The sequence below is a fragment of the Drosophila busckii genome, chromosome 2R (assembly GCF_011750605.1).
Source record: "Drosophila busckii strain San Diego stock center, stock number 13000-0081.31 chromosome 2R, ASM1175060v1, whole genome shotgun sequence".
Lineage (NCBI taxonomy): Eukaryota > Metazoa > Arthropoda > Insecta > Diptera > Drosophilidae > Drosophila > Drosophila busckii.
This window is the reverse complement of record NC_046605.1, coordinates 22031199-22046955: the sequence shown is the minus strand read 5'-3', so window position 1 is coordinate 22046955 and position 15757 is coordinate 22031199.

Sequence of the window (15757 nt, the reverse complement as noted above, 5' to 3'; positions counted from 1 at the left end):
TAGTGTCAACTATGACAGTTGACGATAAAAGAAAGTGATTACAAAAAATATTTAAAATTAAATTTAAAAGTATTTAAAAATTTAATTTTTTTTTTAATTTGATAAGCTTTTAGATTGGGACTGTTAAACAGACTCAATATTCATTGCAAGGATTGGGGAGAACCCAATCAGTTCTACCACTAAGCATACCACTAAGTATGCTTAGTGGTTCTACCCAGACCTAATTATTAATAGTTCAATATGTTAAAATAAATTAAATCTTGATAACAGAATAAAGTTTGTTGTAATTAATCGAGTACGAAGGGGCTCATGCAGTGAATAATTAGTTGTGCAATCGTTAAAGGAAAAAAAGTGTACCTAGCAGGAACTAATTTAATCATAAGCATGACACCTAACATAACCCAGTGATTAGTTAATAATGGGAGATTAATTAAAAGTAGTCTATGGTATACGATGGTAGATCAACTCCTGAACACCCGCAAAGCAAATAATACAAAAAAAATGTTTAACGCTTTTCTGGTGGTTTAAGTATTGTCAGAATAGAGCCATATTCCAGAATCGGTCTAACAAGAGATGTATAAAGTAACTTAATTGTGTAAGGGTCATCAAATTCTTCTACCCATCGTTTGATAAGCCCGAGAACTTGAATTGTCTTACTGACAGTTAGAGAGGCGAGAGTCTATGAAAGGACATAACTAGACATTTAAAACAGTTAAGTCTTAATAAATTATATCTGCACCAATTGAAAAGGCGGTTAAGATCTGTCTGCAATAAAGTACTACATGACATGTATCTAAACGATAGGCATAGCTTCACGTCTGTAGTATACAACCTACTAGTCTTGCGAGCTGTTCTGGGATGCGTAAGTCAAAGGCACACTCGCTGGCTCCGGCTCAAAAGTTGTCGGCAATATGGGGTGGGAACAAATTTAATGCCACTGAGACGCTTACTCTGACTTGTAATTAATATCTTATTAAAATTTCGCGTGCTTAACTTAATCGGACTTGGGCAACACTAACGGACATATGCAACTATGCACAACTCAGACTACCCTAATCCACGGACAACATGACTCCAACAATAATTAGACTATTAATTCATGGCTTTAGATTTCACACTTAAATTTAATAATCTCATTTTCAACAATAAAAAAGTATTCTAAAAATATTTTATAACTAAGTGTAAATTTTGTTTTTGGCATTTATAAAATTTAGTAAAATTTAACATAATAAATACGGACAACAATTTATGAATTAAAAAGAGAGGCATGTGTTCCGTTGTAAATATTATAAATGAATAGCTTTGCACACACGCATATAAAGATATTGTATTCAGGCAAAGGTATAGGCTTAAGGCCTTCGATTAAATTATTTTTTTTTTAATTAACTTGCAGCATTTCCTTTGAATTCCTCCTTGCGGTCGTTGAGCTCAGCGATGCGAGTATGGATGATATCTAGCTGTGGAAAAATTTATAATAATCCTATATCTATATATGGCTATCCATGCATGCCAAAAAAATGGAAATTTAATAGTTAGCTTAACCTAAAACAAATATTTGTTTTCTTAAATTATTAAGAACTATAATTAATTAGAACTAGGATATTAGATTTGTTATAATTTTATTTTTCTTAAAATTTTTTTTTCTTTTTTTTTTCTTCCTTGCTTATTGGCCGTTTGCCATATGGAGTTTGATTTTTCTATAGCTTATAGGTTACATTTTTTAAGTTTCTTTTGGCGAGGCGAGTTAACTTATTAAAGGTGTGAATAAATTATTTAATTGTTCAGCGGCGCTGGTTCAGGGTGAAGGTTGGGTTATGTGAGTCGGATAAGGTTGTAAATTAGAAATGCTGCACTTGAAGATCTGCGTGAGTTGCTGCTGGCGTTGTTGTTGTATATAGTTTTATTTCTTGGTAATATCGGCAATGGCTGCTACTGTGAGTTTAGCGGATATGGCTTGGATGTTGGTCGTAAGTGTAACTTTGTGCGGCGGGAACCAATTCTCAGCCTGGAGTCGGTTCCTACATTTTTTTTTCTGCTTTCGGTTAGCGAAACGAAAACGGCTAAGGTGGCCAAGGTCAATATCACTTTTGATGGCTTCACACGTGTTTACTTTAACGAACTGGATATTATTTAGCGCTATATGATTTCTGCGAAGTACTTGCGCGTTGGTGTAAATTATTTTATTTCAAAATTTTGGCTAAGTTTCTGGTTTATTTGCAATTACGCACTTGCGCAACGCGACTCACTTTTTCTAACTCCAATTAGATACTGATATGTCCACCTAATAACTTTCTTCTAGGCAAGAGCGTTTTCTTTCGCTGGCTCTGCCTAGCAACAGACAAAGGTAACGCCTGCTTGTCGCCAAAGTCAAGCGCATCTTCGAAAAATTTCGCGCGCTTTCTTTGTCGGGGTCACTGCACGCGAACCTTTCTCTTAAGTGCAGTTCGTTCGCGAGTGACGGATAGAACGAAGCTCATCGATCTGCAAGCTTAAAAGCTCATCTCTTTACAAGCTTGAAAACTTTTATATATTTACATTTACATGTATATATCTAATATAATTGGGAGCTGCACTCGATTCTTGCTTTGGTGTCTTAAGGAAATTTTTTTTTTTTTTTATTTGTTTGTTTGTGACAGCGCACTACACGTCATCAGCATAAATGAAAATGATTTAATGCACAGTGACTGAGGGCAGATCATTGATAAATAGGTTAAAAAACAACGGTCCGAAGTGACTACCCTGAGGAACACCAAACGTCACAAACACCAGCTTGAAAACCGCTGACTTGGAAACTAATCCAATCATAGTTTATTTATTTATCAGAAGACGATGATTAACGGAATTGAATGCTTTACTAAAGTCAGTATAAATAACGTAAGTCTGCAATTGCTTTGAAAAGAGTTAACCAGCCTTAAAGAAAACTCAAGTAGATTGGTGGTATTAGACTTATATTTCACAAAACCGTGTTGGTATTGTGATATAATTGAACTACAGAAATACATTAGTTGAGAATAATTTTTTCATAGAGGTATAGCAGACATTTTTAAAATACCCCTATAGTTGTTAGTTCAGTTGTTTAGTTCACGCAATATCGAGTCTTCGGGTACCACAGGCTCTGCAATAAAAGTAAATGTTTGTTAGCTATAAGGGTAGGGTATAGGGAGTCGCTATTAACAGAATAAGTTGTTTGAAAAAATAGATCGGCTGATGCTAATTAATGATAATTATTTGACGTCGAATTCATATGAAACTGAATTAGGTATTAAATAAGATTTACGTTTGGAAGTTACAAAATCATAAAACTGCTTAGGATCCTGAGCAAACTGAAGACGACAACGACATAAATAATCGTTGTAAAGTTGTAAGTTTAGTAAGATAAAACTAGACTTGGCAGTAGAATAGCGTGAATAATCAACACTGTTCCCTGTTAAACAAGCTAACTCTCGGGTAAACCGAAGTCTTTTGGGCCTACTACAACATAAAAAGGCAAGTATGCTTGCTCATAAGTTAAACCACAGTAAAATTATTATACTATATATTATTATATTATAAATACACATACTTCTTAGAAACATGCAGAATTACCGTTATTGGCAGCTACTCAAATTGAGTGAAAAATTCAATTCAAATTCGAATTTTCGGCCGGAATTTTCAAAAATTTGCGCATTTGACTTGAACAGGTCTACTAATTATGATCAGCCGGATACTGCAATACCCGACTGGTCAAGCTTTGGCTCAGCCATCACCACCAATTGTTGTGTAACAACGATATCTCTAATATATCATCTTCGTTCACTATTACTTCTACTTTGAGTGGCTGTATTTGCACCACAGCAGTCACTGCAAGTAATTGTAGTTCATCTGTAAGCGCTTATTCGAACCCCCCTGCTTCAGTGCGGCAGAAAGCAACCATTAAGCAGAAGAAAGAAGTGATAAAGAAGAGAGCAGACGCTATCCTTTCCTCAACAACGATCGCAAAGAAGGTAAGTTCTTCCCAGATTGACCGTAGCACTGCAAAACCGTTTCCAAGCCTTAAGCCGATCAGGAAGAAATGGACACGGACAACTATGTCGAACCCTTCACCTTGCAAGCTGCGAGAAAGTATGGAGCAACCGAGCACCGAGCAATTGCTAGCAAACCAGGTGACAATGCCGCCCCACAAAGTCGTCGTTCATATATGGTACCAAGGATAACTGTCCCTGACGTGGTAAACTATTCTGCTTTATTTGACGCGCTCGTTGGGGACTCATACACCGTAAAAGGTCTAAACTCAACTGTGCTATTTAATGCAATTTTTCGGATGCCTACAGATCGGTTGCCTGGCACCTCTGAGAGAAGGGAATCATTTTTCACCATCACCAGCTCCCAAAAGACCGACCCTTTTGCATAGTCATGAGCAACATCTATCATAAAGATGATATCGTCTCAACGGAAGATATGACTAGGTGTCTCTAGACACACAATGTGTCTTGCGCATTTTTACTCCACCCAACAAGACAACATACTCCCACTCAATATGAGCCTATAGAAGGCAGAAACTACAAGCTTATCTAACACATTGTTTGGTCATGCAAGACCAATAAATTAAGCGTCTCAGCTACATACAGCGGATCCACCTATTTGACCTTGCTTAGCGCTTGAGAAGCTCTCGCGCTCTTTTCTTTGCACTTGAATTCTGCACTGCGCTACAAAGCTCGGGCCCTCTTCGTTATGCGTGTTCAAAAAGTTCACGCTCTATGCACATGCCTCTTCACAGCTGCACTTGACAGTTTCGTTTGATCTTTGTAACTTACAAGTTCGATTTCGTTGGCTTACGGAAGTCGGTCGTACCGTCAATTCGCTCTCTCTATAACTTAACAAAGTATTAATTATTAACTAAATCAGCCGGCCGTGCCACATAGACATCTCGTTTCGATCTTCATCGCATATACACTCGCTCTTTTCACTCTCAAACGCAGGTCTTACGACCGCTTACTATTCGCATAGTTAATAAGTATCGCTAAGAATTATACGGCTGTGCCGTATTCATTCCTCACCAATAATGATTTTGAGTAATTTTAAGTAATCTTTACTTTTGATCAAAAAAAAAAAATCCTTAAAAATGATTATTTATGATTTTTACTTTTTTTGCTCAAAATAAAACTCACTTCAAGATTACAGCCTAATTATAAAAGCTTTTCCAATCTTTGTCGCATGTCCTTTTATAACACATCTCAAGGATCAAATTTGTTATAATTTTGCCACGCCCATCTTCCGCCCCTCTGAAAATTAGAAAAAATCACTTATTTGGCGTTAATCTTAGGCTAGCGACTCAAATGCCCACATACAGGATGTATGTCCTTGTTTGCTAATTTTATCCCTTTCGGATGCAAAACAAGGAAGATATTCAAAGAATAAATTGAACATATACATTTGCGTTATAAATTCGGGCGCTTAATTGCGATTTGCAATAATACAGTAAGCGACAAGTCGCCAACGCAACACACATCTTTACTGTCTGGAGACATAAAGTTAAATGGGAAAAGCCCCGCAAGCCAACCGAACCTGTACAGTGCCATAGGTGCATACGGCATTACGTGTGCAGAGAATGTGGAGAAAACCACCCCTTCCTAGAATGCAAACTTGAATAAGACGACCCTAGGTACTGTACTCACTGCGGCAAGTTTCATGCGGCTAACTTCAAGGAATCCAGTAAATACCTCATGGTTGCTTTCAAGCAGAAGCACCATTGCGCCTTTTAAATTTCTTCTGTATTTAACCTTGTTAAGCAAACTTTTGCGAGCGTAGCCAGAAACAGCCAACCCGCCAAGCAACGGAACCAGCCCCACATAGCAACAGATAACTATCCCGTTCTACAAGTCACTATCGCAAGTGGTATTCTTGAACACAAGCTGCGCTCCTCTCCCACTACTTCACAGTAGTGTCCTTAAGATATCAGCTTGGAATCCCAATGGGGTAACCTCGAAATCAAAGGAGATCATTGCCTTTATAAAACAACACAACATTGATATTCTTCTTTTGTCAGAATCCCATTTCTACTCTAGGTTCAACTTTAGGATCCCCAGCTTTACCCTACACACTGTCAATCATCCGGCTGACAGACGGCAAGGGGGGTAGCGATCCTTATGAGATCGTCCATCTAACATCATGCCCTTGTCCCTTCCGTTTCTTTGGATACGCGTATTCGCCTTTGCTCATGTCTTGTGAGTGAGTATGCCGCTCATAGCCTCGTGTTGTGTTCGCGCGTATGTACCCACACCCATGTCTTGCGGATGCCACCATGTTGATTAAAAAGTGCCATCCCTGCAGAGGAAGATTCAATATTGCCTCGGTACACTGTCCTCCAGCCCTTAGGTGGACGGACTTCTTACTCAACTCGGTGCCAAGTTCCTTGCAGCAGCTGTCTGCAATGCTAAAGATAAATGGTGGGGCAATTACAGAATGTGTGCCAGGGACCGGGTTCCTCTGTACTAGCTGATGAGAACATGTTGTAGCTTCTGAGGAGGATTCAGACAACAGTTACTCAAAGTAAAAGTCTTAACTGTATTAGGTTTGGTGAAGAAGCTGAACATTTCAAGGGAGTTCCTAACGTACCCATCAACACATGTAGCGAGCTGGAAGCATATGTCGACTGCTTCACATCTACGATTGTTGCAGCTGCGAAACAGGCTACACCAGCTCACCGCCAATCTCGTCTCTCGACTGTTAGGAGAGCCCCCTTACTTACTCCTGAGACTAGGTCCCAGCTGAATCACAAATAGATTGCACCGGACTCTTGCTGGACCCGAAAGAAAGATCTAGACACTCTACTAGAGGGAGCAAGGCCAGACAATACTAGCGACTTTTCAATATGGAAGCTTACAAGAGGGATTAAAAGACAGCCGCTCTTTCAATCCCCCATCTTAAGCCACAATGGCCTCTGGCTAAAGACGGATGATGACAAAACAAATGCATTTGCTACATTTTGCTATTTAACAGATGCTTACCACCGAGTAGAAGTCGCAAGATTTCTAGATGCTCCTTTACAACTTGTTCGCCCCATGAGATGTATAATGCCCCAAAGAGGTCACACTGCAGTTAAATGCATTGCAATTAAAAAAGACCACTGGACCTGACGGTATCGACATTCGAGCGGCAAAATCTCTTCCACGCAAAGGAATCTTAGCACTGGTAAAAATATTTAATGCCAGGCTTAAGTTAGTGCACTTTCCAAAGCAGTGGAAACGTGTGCGGATTGTCATGATCCCCAAAGCCCGCAAATCATCAACGCAGATTGATTCATTTTTTTTTTTTTTTTTTTTTAAACTTTGCTGTTTTTATTGAATCTCTTAAATTGAGACTAACAATAAGTATACAAATCTTATAACTAAACATTATCTAACAGTTTCTCTAAACTGGTTTAGGATTGCACGTTCCTAGATTCTATCGCTGGTTGGTAGATCGTTTACGACGCAGACGGGAGCGGCTGCACAGCCTTGTAGGTATTTAGGATTTGGCGAAGAAAGCTTGCTGTCAGCTATTACATCTTTTGCACTGGTGAATTAATTTAGATTTTCTTGTATGTTTTTTCGTTTTCGGAACGTACCACGGTGCCCCGGTTATAGTTTTTATTTTTTTTGACTGGACTCTTTGGACAATATCAATGTTGCTTTGCTACGTTCGTTCCTCCATAGTTGGAGCCATAGGTCCAGATGGGTTTTAGTACGGAGTTGTAAAGCAGGACCTTATATTCAGGGCTGAGAGAGGACCAGCGTTGATAAGCCAGTGGAGGCTATTGGCTTTTGGTTTTAGTTGTGTTCTCTTGGCTTCGATGTGCCTACGTCATTAGTCTTCTGTTCGAGGTGATACTTTACTCCAAGATAGCGTCACTTTCGTTTGCTTGCGGGAGTTGCGGAATTGTTTAGTGTGAGCAGGGTGGACAATTTTGCCTGTTTAGCGTAAACTTAACATGTTTGCTTTTTTGTTCGTTTACTTTTATTCCGCCAGTCAGAGAGACCATTTCTCACTTCGACCATATGAAGAGCCAGTTGCGCTGCTGCTTGCAAAGGGCACCTCGAACGGCTGAGAATAGCTGTATCGTTAGCAAAGGGTGGATTTTGTTAGTCGTCTACTTGTTGGAATATCTGCGGTGTAAAGGACATATAGTGTTGTCCAAGTACGCTGCCTTTCGGGGAATCCAGCTCTGATCACATAGTCGTCAGACATAGCAGAATTGCATCTCATTGCAAATTTCCTGTCATATAGATACGACTTTAATAATTTGTGTGTATTATTAGGAAGCGTTGGTCTGATCTTATTGCGTTTAGTCCTTCAGCCAGACTCTGGTCGAATGCTTGGGATACATTCTAAGAATATTGCAGTGCAATATTCTCGGTTTTCGAATGCGCTTCTTATTTCAGATGTTATGCGATTAAACTGCTCGATAGTGCCGTGTGTGTTTTCGCGAAACCTCAAATGATGTGATGGAATTTTGTTTTGGAATTCTTAGATATGGATTTATCCGAGTCAGCAAGCATTTTTAAAAGTTTTGACAGGCATGATAGTAGGCTTATGGGTCTGTATGACGATGGATGGATTTTTGTGATCTTTGCCTGGCTTTGGTATTATTATTGACTTTCTTCCATCTCTCTGGGAAGAAACCAAGCTTGGTGATGGCATTGAAGAGTTTCGCGGCGAGAGGGTGCAAACTGCACAATAATGGGAGCTCAATAATCATTTTTGGCGTTATTTAGTCGAAGCCTGGTGATTTTTATTTTTCAACTGATTTTTGATGATGTGGTTGACGTATTTTTCTTTTGGTGGACGGAAAATTTCCATGGCTTTGTTGAAGGCTGAGAGTCACTTTGTTAATGTTGGATATTGTGAATGAATTTGTCGGCAGGATTTGGCTGAAAACATTTCAAGGTGTTCTGGCAGAAATGTAGGCTCTGTCTTCATCACTGCGGGCCCAGCCGCCTATTGGTTTCTTATAGGCATCACAGTTTACTGTTGGTGGGCATAAAGTTGGATGAGTTTCCACAGTGAGTTTTTCGTAGAAGAGGATGATAGTTGCTGGCTGTAGCGATGTTGACTATTTGCTTCTTGTTGTTTTAAAGCGCTTTGGTAAGCTTGCGGGTGGCGTCTTTAGCCTTTGACGTGCATTTTTTATGGCGACCTGTGAGAACCTGCCATTTCATTCGTCTAAGGCGTCGGCTATTTTCTAGAACGAGATTGCTCGATTTGCTGATTTGTCTTCTTTTGAGTGTAAGGCACCTTGTGCGTTTTGAGGAGTTGCAATGCGGGCTTCGGTGACAAAATTGGACTCATAGTGTTTTGATAAGGCTGTCGATATCATCTTTAACGTTGAATACAGGATTTAGCGTAATTGTGAGAGCTAAATATAGCAGAATCCATTTGTTTTGTGTTGAAGTCAATCTAAAGCGGTTGATCATCAGTTACTGGATGACTGAGTAAATTAATTAGGACGGGTGAGTGGTCAGATGAGAGATCTGAGAGACTTTCGGCACTGATCAAATTTCGAGGTATTTTTTGGTAATTGCGAAGTCTATTAAGTCAGGCAGTTTATTTGGGTCTGTTGGCCTGTATGTTGCTCTACCGGGGGAAACGTGGTCGAGTTTGTTGCTGACTTTTATAATTGCATTATATAGCTGCTTTCCTTTTGGAGTCACAAGGCTAGATCCCCAGTGTGTGTGCTTTGCATTGTAGTCTCCTGCTGCTATGAAATGGTCTCCTAGTGAGTCGAAGAACTGGCAGAACTCTCCTTTCAGTTTATGGTGAAACGAGGAGGGCAATATACTGCAGCTAGAGTAAGTTGTTTACACTATCCAGTTTTATTCTCTATTGTTTGTGGCTTGTTAATAATTTTTTGCGAGCTCCTTGTAACGGTTATGCTGGATACGGTTCTGATCAGGATACCAGTCCCACCGTGTGCCTTTCCATCGGGATGGTTTGTTGCATAGAATGTGTTAGCCTCCTAAATTAAAGTTTATATTTTGTGGTTCAGATGTGGTTTACTGACAATAGGCATTGACGTTCAATGTGTTGATCGAGCAGAAATTGAGATAACTCAAGTTTATGCGTGAAACGCCATATAGCATTCCAACGTGGATATTACGTAGAGGGAGCCATTGATTATTTGGATTGGTGTGATTTACTAACATTTGTATTCAAGAGATTCTGAATACGCTATGAACACCATGAACTCCATATATGCTTTGTTGCAGGCTAGAGGAACAGTGCCTTCAAGGTTATTTTGTTGGTTCCACAGGCTGGTAATGGTTTGCCATATTTATCTCAGAGTTAGGTGATTGATTGATTGATTCATACCGCCCAATTAACTTGCTAAAAACTTTCACCAATTAACCAGCTAAATCGATTCATGGAGCTTCTACAGGTATCAGACCACTATACCAATTTGGGTTCAAGAAGTTTCACGGTTGCCTTGAACATCCACTGTTTCGAACACAACCTGTACATCGTTGGCGTTTTCCTCGACGTCAAACAAGCTTTTGAGAAGGTGTGGAACGAGGCTCTGTTGTACAAAATGAAGAATCTGCTTCCTGCTCCTCACTATGCCATCTTAAGCATTCATTAGTGATCGAACTTTCCAAGTAGCAGTCAGAGACTGTCGTTTCAGCTTGGTGCATATACGTGCAGGAGTCCAAAAGGGAAGTGTAATTGGACCCCGTATACCGTAGACATGGCCTTTCTACCACATGCTGAAGATGATACCCCTGCTACTGGTTACCTACACAAATTATACAACTATGCTCGCATCCCACTAATTGCTGGAAATCGCCTCGGCGACTGTTCAGGACTGGCTGTATAACTTTGCACTGCCAAGACCAAGTGTCTTGAAAAGCTAAAGAAGCTCGACTGACTCCTCATCACCTACGTCATCCAACTTTGGGGTACAGCGTCAAAGCACCAGTCAAACACAATAAATTATTGAATTAAAAAAAAAAAGTGAGTTTAAATTTATATTTCTTAAAACCAGCTAACTCTTGGTAAACCATAGAGGCTTTTTAGATCTACTACGCTGCCTTCGAGGAACGCATTGGTCAAAAAAGCTATAAAGTTATTAAAAAAAAAGCTAAGTTATTACTGTCAAAAAAGTGAGACCAGTCACGATTTTCTAAAATAGCGGCGCTTAGTCTATATAGGATACACAGTTTGCTCAAGAGACGGCAGCTCCATAAGCAGTTCCAAAGTTGGGTGAATCACAACTATTTTATTTATTTATTTATTTAATGTCAACTAAGAGCAGTCGACAGCAAAAGAAAAAATTACAATATAGTATTTATATACAAAAATATGTAAAATTAAATTTAAAGGTAATTTATTATTATATCTTTATTTTTAATTTTGAGTGTTAAAAGACCCAACATTTGTTGCAAGGATTGGGAAAAACCCAAAAAACCCAATCAGATCTGGATTAAAGTTAATTGTTAATATTTAAGTAAGTTAGATACACCGCATTGTAATAAACTCTGTGAGTCTCTGTGGTTGATTAACAGAAATAAAGTTATTTATAATCAGACAGAGAGTTACTCGAGATGCTCAGTGCAGTAAATATGTTTAGTGATTGCAAAAGTTTAAGAGTTAAAGGGACAAAATTTGGCAAGATTAACCTAACATGGTAACCGAGAAATTAAGTTGATACCCAACAAATATGAAGAATCAATTTCCCTTTAATTAATATTAATCATGAACATGACACCAAGGCCATTGTTTTCGTCGATTAGTTAAAAGGTTAGAAGATGATTAAAAGTAGTCTACAGTAGTTAAGTGGTAGATCAACACCTTGGAACCCAGTTTAAGCCAGCGTAAGCAATAATACAAATTTTGTTGAACTCAGATTTAATACTATCTTGGTGGTTCGAGTATTGTGGAGATCAAGATCCATATTCCAGAATCGGTCGAACAGAGGAATAATAAAGTTAGTTTGAGTTAGTTAAGGGGCATCGAAATTCTTTAGGCCATCGTTTTGATAAAGCCGAGAACTTGAATTGCCTTACTGACAGTTAAGAACATGTTTTTCAAACTTCAGCTTACTATCAAGGAGAATACCCAGGTCATTAACCTCCGATAATCTGTTGAGAGGCAATTGATCCATGTAGTAGTTGACGATGTGAGGCGAGTGTCTATGGAATGACATAACTTTACATTTAGAGCAATTAAGTTTTAATAAATTATTTTTGAACCAATTAAAAAGCAATCAAGATCGGTCTGCAATAAAGTACTGCATGACATGTCTCTAAATGATAGACACAGCTTCACATCATCAGCATACATCAAAATATTGGAATGCATAATGACTGAGGGAAGATCGTTAATAAATAGGTTAAAGAGCAAAGGACCAAGATGACTACCTTGAGGGACACCAGACGTTACGAATACTGGCTTGGAAACAGCCGACGACTTGAAAATCACCCTCTGAGTTCTGTTAGTTTAAGTAATGGAAATCCAATTTTCAGAAATTGTTTGAAGTCCAAAATCAAGCTTAATTTATTATTGTGAAAACCTTTGATTACCATTGACAAAAACTCAAGTAGATTGGTGGTAGTAGACTTATGTTTCACAAAACCATGTTGCGCTAGGTAAACAATTTGACGCATGTTGACAATGCATTAATTGGAAGTAAGAAAGTTTTCACAAAAGCTAGGCGTACGCAGACATCCTTCTTCCCCCTCCTTTACCTATAGTAATTTACATAACTTCTAGGGCCATTTTTATGTATAACGGAATAATAAAAGATTCCTTCCAGATTGGAGGCACTAGCAACACTCCCTTAACCAGGACAAGGCCCCCAACATAATCCCTCATGTAAAAGCCTACCAATAAGCTCGCAACCAGCGCAATATCTAAGTACGGAACCTGGTACACCATCTGGTCCTGGAGGATAATATAATATTTTATATTATGCGATGAAAATAGAACGCTCAATTCGAGTAATTCACATGCTTACGTAAATGTGTACATATTTAAAAAAAATATAATGCTTTTCGCCAACAAAAAACAATTTTTATACACTTTGACATTTTTGTAAAAAATGGAAAAAGGTTATTATGGAAGTTGCTCAAAAGTCGTAACAGGGAGAAGGAGGGCGTGGCAGACCCAAAAGTATATATATTCTTGATCAGCAAGACACACTGACTCGATATAGCCATGTCCGTCTGTCCGCCCGTCCGTATGTCCGTCTGTGTGAGTGCGTGTTTCTCAGCAATATTAAGAGCTAGAGCAAAACCCAAAATTTGGTAATACATAGGGCTCCTAATATCCAGGACATTACGGTTTTTTTTTATTTCCTCCCCTTCCCCCGCATATCGAAGAAAATTATAAAAAAAATTTACAAAAATTTTTAAAAATCTTTAATAAATTACAAAATGGCCTAGTCATGTTTTCGACAATTGTGAAATTTACAGAGAGCGATCGTATTAATAACTTTGGAATTATTATTATTTACATTTCAATTTTCAATATAGACAGCGGGTGTGCACGTGCTGACGCGCCATACAAACGTCGCTGTCGACGCAAGCGGCGGCGTCGCTGCTGAAGCTACAGCGAAAACGAGCTGTGACGCGTTAGCTGTTTTGTGTGTATGTGTTTGTGAGTGCATGCATGTGTTTGCTGCGATGCCCTAGTCAAAGTGTATTTAAAATATGGTGGCGCTCAACTTTAATTTGTCCACTTGTTTATATTCAATTTGAGTGTCCTACAATAGCGTAGTGCGACCAATACACACAGCTCAGCTCTCTCTCTTCGGGCTTTTGACTGATGTCTCACAATGTGCTCATGATCCTCCAGATGCTGCGCATTGAGAAAGAGAGAAAATGATGGAATATATAAAGCGATTCCTTTTCTGGCCTGGTATGGTTATGCATAACAGGAACTATGTTTCAAAGTGTTCGGTTTTTCTTTCTACGAAAATCCCGAATGACGTCCTAGGACCGTCGATGGGTAAACCTATGTCGTCTGAGAGACCATTCCAGAAGTTATAGATAGACATACTGGGGCCATATTCATTCATATACATTCATTGATGAGATAAGCGGGTCATTGAGAGCATCCGATCATCGTAGCACTGGGTATTCGCCGTACTTCTTGGATCGATCTGATGCATCTCTTACAATAAATCGGTACCGCATGAGACTTAAAGCAACAGTTCTTTGAAAGCTTGGTCAGGCATATTATGAACTTGTCAATGAGTCTTGAAAAACCTTGGGTGTGTATCACCTGAACGATATCCAGATTCAAGAATAGTTTCCCAGCATCTGCTCTGTTGTCTCTTTTACACATGAACAGCAAGCCGTCTGCACAAATAGCCGTTAGAACACAGGTGTGGTGATTTTCAAGAACAAGCCCACATATGCATATGTATACATACCAGAGAACAGCAATTGTGGTACTTTTCAAGCACAATGGTAGCACATACAAAAAACTAGTGCGAGACCATACGCGCACACAGACAAGACGGGATAATATACGCACACAGATACAACAAAAAAATTGTGTTTGCAAACCGAGGCTGGGTTAATTCTATAGTGGAGAGGTTTCGCCCTAAGTGTTTCTACAAGAGATTAGTGAATCAATATTGCGGTATTCAAGACCAAGTGCACTGTCGGGCCACTGCGGTTTAGCGTATATTTCATAAACATTATCATCAAAAGTGCTCGGTCGAGCGAGCTTGGTGACGGAAGAGAGTCGAAAGGCGACCTAATCTCTACGGGCGATGTTGAGCTAATAAGCTTTTTTATTAGCTATTTAGTTTATTTTTACGAAATTAAAAACACTTCAAGATTTTGAGTTTATAGTAAATTACAAGTTTATTTTATTAAGTATTTGTCGCGACGAGGCAAATACTTAAGCGATATTTGAATGTACGTATATGTATATGTATTGCAAGACTCAAGTAGTCTTGATACATATTCGATTATGGCTGACGAATATAATTAAACTAACATCCCCGAATTGGGCTGTGTTAAATTATTAACTATTGTCTCGAATTAGACAAAGTTGACGGCGGACAGACTCGATTAGCCCTTGCTCTACGAAGAATTAGCTACGACTGTTTGAAATGCCCTTAGCAACAGGCATAGAATCTAATATATTTGATAGTGCGAGAATGATAAAACAAGATAGAAAGAAAGTGAGAGTGCAGCTGTGCAGAAGGCAAGTGCTAAAACAAAAGAAGTTAGTGAGCACGCACCAAGAGAGCGCGAGCTTTTATAAGTGCAGTGCCGAATGCACGCACAAAGAACAGCTTATTAAAGTGCAAGCGAAAAGAAGAGAGTGCGCAAGCTTTCTTCACCGCTGTGAGAAGCTAAAAATACAATACTAAACCTATATCAGCTGTTCATAGCTAAGGAGCTCCAATTATTGGTCTTGCAAGACCAAACATACTCCCACCTCATCAGTTGGATAGGCGCATTTGCAAGGCCTCGGTATCGTTGTAGAAGATGCTTCTGATGATGATGCTGCTGCTGATGCCGTCGTCTTTGCAACCGGTGCTGCCGCCGTCCCGGCAACCGCTACTGCTGCCGTCGTCCCGGGAACCGCTACTGCTGGCGTCTCTGTAGCCGGTGCTGCCGCTGCTGACGTTGCTGTAACCGCTGCTGCCGTCGTCCAGGGAACCGCTGCTGCTGGCGTCGCTGCTGCCGCTGCTAACGTTGCTGACGTTGTAACCGCTGCATCCGCTGCTGTTGGATGTTGCTATGGCCAGTTGATGGCTCATTGCTCATGCACTCTACGGGATCCA